The sequence below is a fragment of the Seriola dumerili genome, unplaced genomic scaffold, assembly GCF_002260705.1.
Source record: "Seriola dumerili isolate Sdu_G_001 unplaced genomic scaffold, Sdu_1.0 BDQW01000621.1, whole genome shotgun sequence".
Lineage (NCBI taxonomy): Eukaryota > Metazoa > Chordata > Actinopteri > Carangiformes > Carangidae > Seriola > Seriola dumerili.
This window is the reverse complement of record NW_019174876.1, coordinates 915,419-921,443: the sequence shown is the minus strand read 5'-3', so window position 1 is coordinate 921,443 and position 6,025 is coordinate 915,419. Positions and strand designations below refer to the sequence as shown.

At 41.8% G+C, this 6,025-nt stretch overlaps 1 protein-coding gene across 1 annotated transcript in view; it reads left to right on the top strand.

Moving 5' to 3' along the window:
• Positions 1–3,429: 3,429 nt before the first annotated feature.
• LOC111236309 (mucin-5AC-like) overlaps positions 3,430–6,025 on the top strand; it is a 30,053-nt gene continuing 27,457 nt past the window's right edge. Inside the window, exon 1 of the mRNA XM_022764993.1 lies at positions 3,430–3,671. The gene's annotated coding sequence lies outside the window, so the exon portion shown is untranslated. The remainder of the gene's footprint in view (positions 3,672–6,025) is intronic.

Below are 6,025 nucleotides of genomic sequence, written 5' to 3'. Positions count from 1 at the left end.
TGGAAGACAATACAGATTATGTGTTAGTTTCATTCAAACACAGTTCCTTTGAATCATCAGAAGAGGGAGCAAGTAGTTAATGTGTGTGGATACTGATTCATGAAACACAGCACCAAAGGACTATAAGTTTATTTTTCTACTTGAAGACGGAAAGGGCACATTAAGGACGTAGAAGAAACTACGATTCGTGATTTTGTCTAAAACATTGTCAAACACAGCGCTTGTGAATGTTTCAGTCGCGACGCTGCAGCACAAAGCTCTGTGGAGGGAAATTACAATTCTGTTTTTTGTTTTTTTTATGTCAGAACAGTCCAATATGATGAACTCATTTCCTGGTTATTGAGCTCTCCAAGCAAGGCTTGGCAGCAGATGTAGCACATCTTTGCTTTCCACCCACTTAACCTGATATCATCATACATTATGTACTGCTCTCGATGGTTCGTGTTGGGAGTGTGTGTGGGAGAAGCAAAGGTACAGTTCATAGTTTAATGCATCTCATAAATATGTTTCATTCATCTTCCTAGAACAGAGAATAATCCTTTTCACATGATGAGAGTATATGTCGAACTACTCTAATTGTGCTATTGATTCACAATGAAAGCCCAGAGGAAAACTCTTGCTCTAGAAGCTGCTAATCAGTTGTAGATTCAGTGTGCTGGTGTCAGGTGTGGTTCTTTGTTAATGCCAGTTTGATCGCAGCTTGAAATGAAATGTGCTCCAGTCAAGTGTGACTTGCTGTTTGAACTTCAGGGACTTTTATATTAACAAAGCACCTCAGATTAAAAAAAAAGGCAGATCTGTAGCAGCAGCAGCAGCAGCAGTTTCCTCTTCCTTTTATTCAGTGAGTCACCAAATCTGCAGCCTGACATTGTGTTTGGTGTGTCAGTCGGTGTGTGTGTGTGGGGCCTGCAGAGTGTGTTTTATGCTACAGGCAGAGTGTGCAGCTGTCTTCACTGCAAGATGTTTGGGCAGATGGGTGACCAGACCACACTAAAGAAAGAGATTTAAAGGAAGTCAAGTCTGTATAGTCAAGTCTAACACCCCCTCAGTCTATCCTAATTCTGTTTTTACCAGAGCACAGCACTGAGCCACACCCTTGTGTAACAACATTATGAAGCAATCTGAAATGGATGGGCAGGATGTGAGGAGATTTACTAGCTTTTTCAGCGCAGTGATATAATGATGGATGCCATTAGTGCCTAGTTTAGTCAAATAAGAAAAGGAGGCTAAAATGGTCTACTGACATACTTCTGGTGGATCCGCATCCAAGAGCCTGTTTCCTGTGGCAAGAGCTTTGCATGTAGTTTTTGGCTTCAGATTTGCACAAACTATGTAAAATTACTTGGTAAAAATCAGCTGAAATGGTTCTGAAAACCTTCTTTTAAGTGACCTTGCTACAAATTCGAGTATTTAAACGGTTTGCTGATATTGAGTTTAAGTTAAAGAATTAGTGACACTTTAGCGAGGGTTTGGGGTTTTCCCCCTCGCTCTGGCGCAGGGCCCCTTGCCGACTGGAAAGGCTGACAGGCTGCTGATGAAACCACTGCCAGAGTCCTGTAAAGAGCAAGGATGGAGACAGGCAGAGCTGAGACATGACTCACACACTCTCACTCTACATTGAGCCACACTGAGAACGTGTGCACTGACGAGTCCATGTTTGATGATTTCTGGTAAGCCTTCATTCCTCCCTTCGCTCGCAGACTTTTAGATTTCTCTTCGCCCAAGGCTTTTTCTTTTACACGCCTCTGTTCTTTCTCCTCCTCTCTGAGTATTATTGGAGAAAACAACAGCTGATGTCAGATGTCTTAACCCATTCACTCTTTCTCTCTCTGTGAGTTGCAATAGTCTTTGTATGTCCTCTCCCTTTTCATTGATTTCTATTGTGGAGCCTGCAGCTGCAACTCAACATTTAAAAAAAAAAGGCTTTCAGCTTGCAGCTATTGTGTGTTTGTACCATAGGGAAATTGACACTGTGCTGGGGTATGACTGTAGCAAATGAGCAATGTAGATTTTAGAGTTTTTATTCAGGCATGCTTCCAACCCTCCAAATCTCAGGAAACAGAAAAATCTCTGTGCATGTGAAGGAGGAAGAATATTATTCATGGAACTTTAATGTCTCAAATTTCATATTCTCAAGTGCAGAAACTAAACACATGTGAGTGGGAGAAAAAGGGCAAGGAGTGTCTGTGGAGTGTCACTGCTTTATTGGAGTCACAGCTCCTGAACTTTTCATGCCTAGAGCCCCTAAATAGATATTCTTGGCAATCCCTGTTTGATGAGATTGCATTGCTCTTCCACATTTTGTCTAACTTGGTACGGAAAAAAGGAGAGAATCACACATTTGACCAGTAGTTGGCAATGGAACAGTGGAAACAATGAAACTTAATTGGAAAAACTAAACAATTAAAATACTGATTTCCATGTGAAACATGCCCAGAGTTGTTGCACATGGTAGAGCTGGTTCTCCATTTGATTTTATCAGCTGAGTAATAATAATTCATTTTAACATAGTTAGAGTGCAAGTTCAGGAGAATAATGAAACAAAAAATAAAAGCAAATGCAAGCACAAACAGTGTATCTGGAAACCAATGAAACAGTTATACTTCCTCTTATCCTGTCTTCTGCAGACTGAAATAAAAACAGGGTTAATCTGGGTCACCTCAGTTTGGACTCAGGCACTAAAAAAGTATGTCTCACAAGCTGGACGCAGGGAAGGATGTGAGCATTTACTGGGCAGGGGGAAATTATTTAACTATGGTAGTTGCAATCTGGGAAATGTTGGTGGCGCTTGACAAATGCAAGGGACTAAAGTTTAGGATATCTCTGCCTTTTCTTTTTAAAAATTTGACCACTCCTTTTTAATTTTTGTGTTGTGAGTCATCCATATTTGCTGAAGTACAATACTAAATTTGAAGGGGCCCAACCCCTAGATTGGAAACCACTGGATTAAACTACCTAACTACACCAGCAACAACAGTAAAATGCTGCTTACACACGGATGCATCAGTGTTACCAATGTAATAATGTCACATAGAATCAGATATCAGTCACATAAGATATAATCCACTGCAGAAGGAGTAGCCTACTTTTATTTTTGATACTCTGGATATCAAAAGCATTGGATTTTGAATACAGGATGTTTACTTGTATTGGATTTTTTTTTTCTTTTAATTTTTGTACTGATCTGAGCACTTCTTCCACCACTGATGAAATTAAGCTGCTCCGCACTTCCCAGGACCCCACGTTTGGGACCCCCACCCTCCTTCCGCGCCACAGTACAGAGCTCGGGCTTGGTTTGAATTTGACGTCACCCCTGCTTTGCATAACCACCAGTCTCGCGCTTTTGATTGGACCGCTCGCGGGATTTAATCTGCATTTTCTCTTATGACCAACACGCTTCGCCTTCAATCCTCAAACGGACTCCTCGGTCATTCAGCCCCCCTCCCGCCCAGGTCCATCCTTCATTAAGGGGAGCAGTCTGCCGCTGTTAAAACGTGGAGGGAAGGACACAGAGAGGGACGCCCGCCGCTGACTGCGCGGCTCCATTGTTAGTCTGGTTAAATTTACGGTTTTGTCGACATATTTAGTGCATTTTACCTCCGTGCTGGACCTAGAGGGAGGGACTGTTTGTTTCTCCCGGAGTCTTCAGGAGCAGAGGCGGCGGTTGAAAGGTATGGAGATTTTACTACGTTGTAACGTTTCCAGCGCGAGAGAAATTATTAAAATTCTCGTTTATTTGTAATATCTCGACCATAAAGTCCCTCGAAATGACAGATTTGCAAAAAGAAACTCACATTCTTTGTGCTGTATTTTTTTGATTAACCAAACATGATGTGTTTTGAAAGCCAGGCGACCTCTTTGTAATGTGTAGTGGCCAGTTTGTGTCTGGATGTGATGATGGATGTGAAATGTTAGCATTCCCGGCTGTACGGTGGATTCAACGTGGGTTTTATTTTCCTAGAAACGATTATTTGGGTTTACAGTGTTACAATAGTTAGCTGGCACTGTTTTGGTCGTATCAGGTTCAGTTTATTGACTGGCTTCATGTGTTTCTCTCTGCAAGCTTCCCCGGCGTACACTGCTATTGTTCTGTGAGGCTGAACTGGGCCTTTTGCTAAACCAGGGTGAATTCAGCGTGTTTGTTCCCTGGGACAAGTGGTGTTATTAAAGCTCCACTTGAGGCTTGGAAAAACACCCAGTAACTTGTAAAACAATGGCTCCAAAAGTGAGGTCCAGGGACCACCCAGGGGTCCTTGACATGTCAAAACAACATGAGGATCAGTTTGACAATACTTGAAATGTTGGATACTTGGGGGGGTAAAACTTCCTAAAAGTACTACATGTCTTTTTAAGATTTTAGGAACTTGTTGTCTGCTTTCTCAAGTGTTTTGATAATTCTGACTTGTTTCTTGCCAAGCTTGCCGTCATCTCTGTTTTCATATTTGCATCTCTGCACAATCGAGCGATCTCCCTCTCCACTTGGCAGAGTGGTATGAGAAAAGGGAGGCGTACTGGGAGCTCAGAGGCAGACTATCAGGCAGACTATCAGACAGCATCGGCTGCAGATCTCAGTGATAGAGGGATGTTGTTGATCATTCAGGTTTTGGCTCAGAGTCTACATGACATAATTGGTGTGTTTTGAGCCGTGTGGGTGTGGTGGGCAGGGTTAGGGTGTAGGATCAGTGACTCTATCCCTGGCTTCAAAAAGGTATCGGACATGCAGAAACTCACTGGAGAGTGTGTAACCCCTGAAAACCTTCGTGCTAACGATGCCAGGGTGTGTGAGTTGTTGCTGAGCAGTTTATCGTCACCAGGGTGTGAAACCAAGTGTGAATGACACGCGCACGTGGTCTCTCCCTCATGCCTTTTCTGATGTTCTGGCGAAGCTCCAAGGGCTCATTGCAGGGTCACTGTTACTGTGTCGCATTTCAGGGGCGGAACCCCCCAAAATCTGCATTTCGAGTCTGAAAACATCATAACAACAGTCTTACCTATATGAAAGGTTCCACCATTTGCAGCAGATACATGCAGTCTGAATTTGAAGGACTCATCTGGTGTATCATTTATGTCCCTCAGTATCACACAATCCATTGTGCAAAGGTCAATATGTTTTATACATGGATTACCAATGAACAAATAAATATTCCTTTGTTTGTCAAGTAATCATTTACAAAGACATGAGCAGTATGTTTTTCTACATCATGACATTACTTATGTTTGGAATAAGTTGGACCCAAGAGAAGTCTAACTTCCTGTTAGATCTCTTATTGGATTTGGGAGGGATAGTACTGCCAGTCACGGATGCAGAGCATATGAAAATCCATGTATTTAACCAGCGGGGGACCTCAAACAGAAATAATATGTCATTTTGTGTAGCAAACTTCTGAAACATGCCATAAGGTTAAAATCATGTTTATTAGCAATTCTCATAAACTTATGGAAAGTAATTATGTGTTGAGGTGATACAGTAATGTTATGTAGGTTTTTTTTTTTTTTTTTTTTTTTTTTTTTTTTAGCTGTTAAAGTGGGTCCAGGGTCTCTACAATACTCCAAACAGAACATTAAGTTTTAGTTAATTAATTAATTAATCAAACAAGTAAGCCATTAGTTTTGGTCTCTCTCCAAGGCGAGGCTATCTTTTCAGCAGAACAGTGGGTCTGCCCTTCAGTTTCTGTGAAAGACCCGGATCCTTTGTCAGATCCAGCCTCCAAATTGGGACAAAGCTTGTGTTGTCATACTGTACTGTTACGTCCCCTGTCCACACCTCTGTTTCCTTTTCCTCTTCCTAAAGGCCAAAGCAAGCCAGAAGAGGAGCTCAAAATAGTTCTCATTTCAGTGCATTCTGTAACCTTGTGAAAGCTAAAGTTGTTGGATAAGATGATTTGAAAAGAGGAAACTGCCAGCATTATGCAAAGAGAGTTACTTACTTTTAAATCCTCATTCGTCTGAACAGGGTTTGTGTCAAATTCATAAGGTGACCAGTAGTACAGAGACTAAAATATCTACAGCTTGGTGTGACATGGAA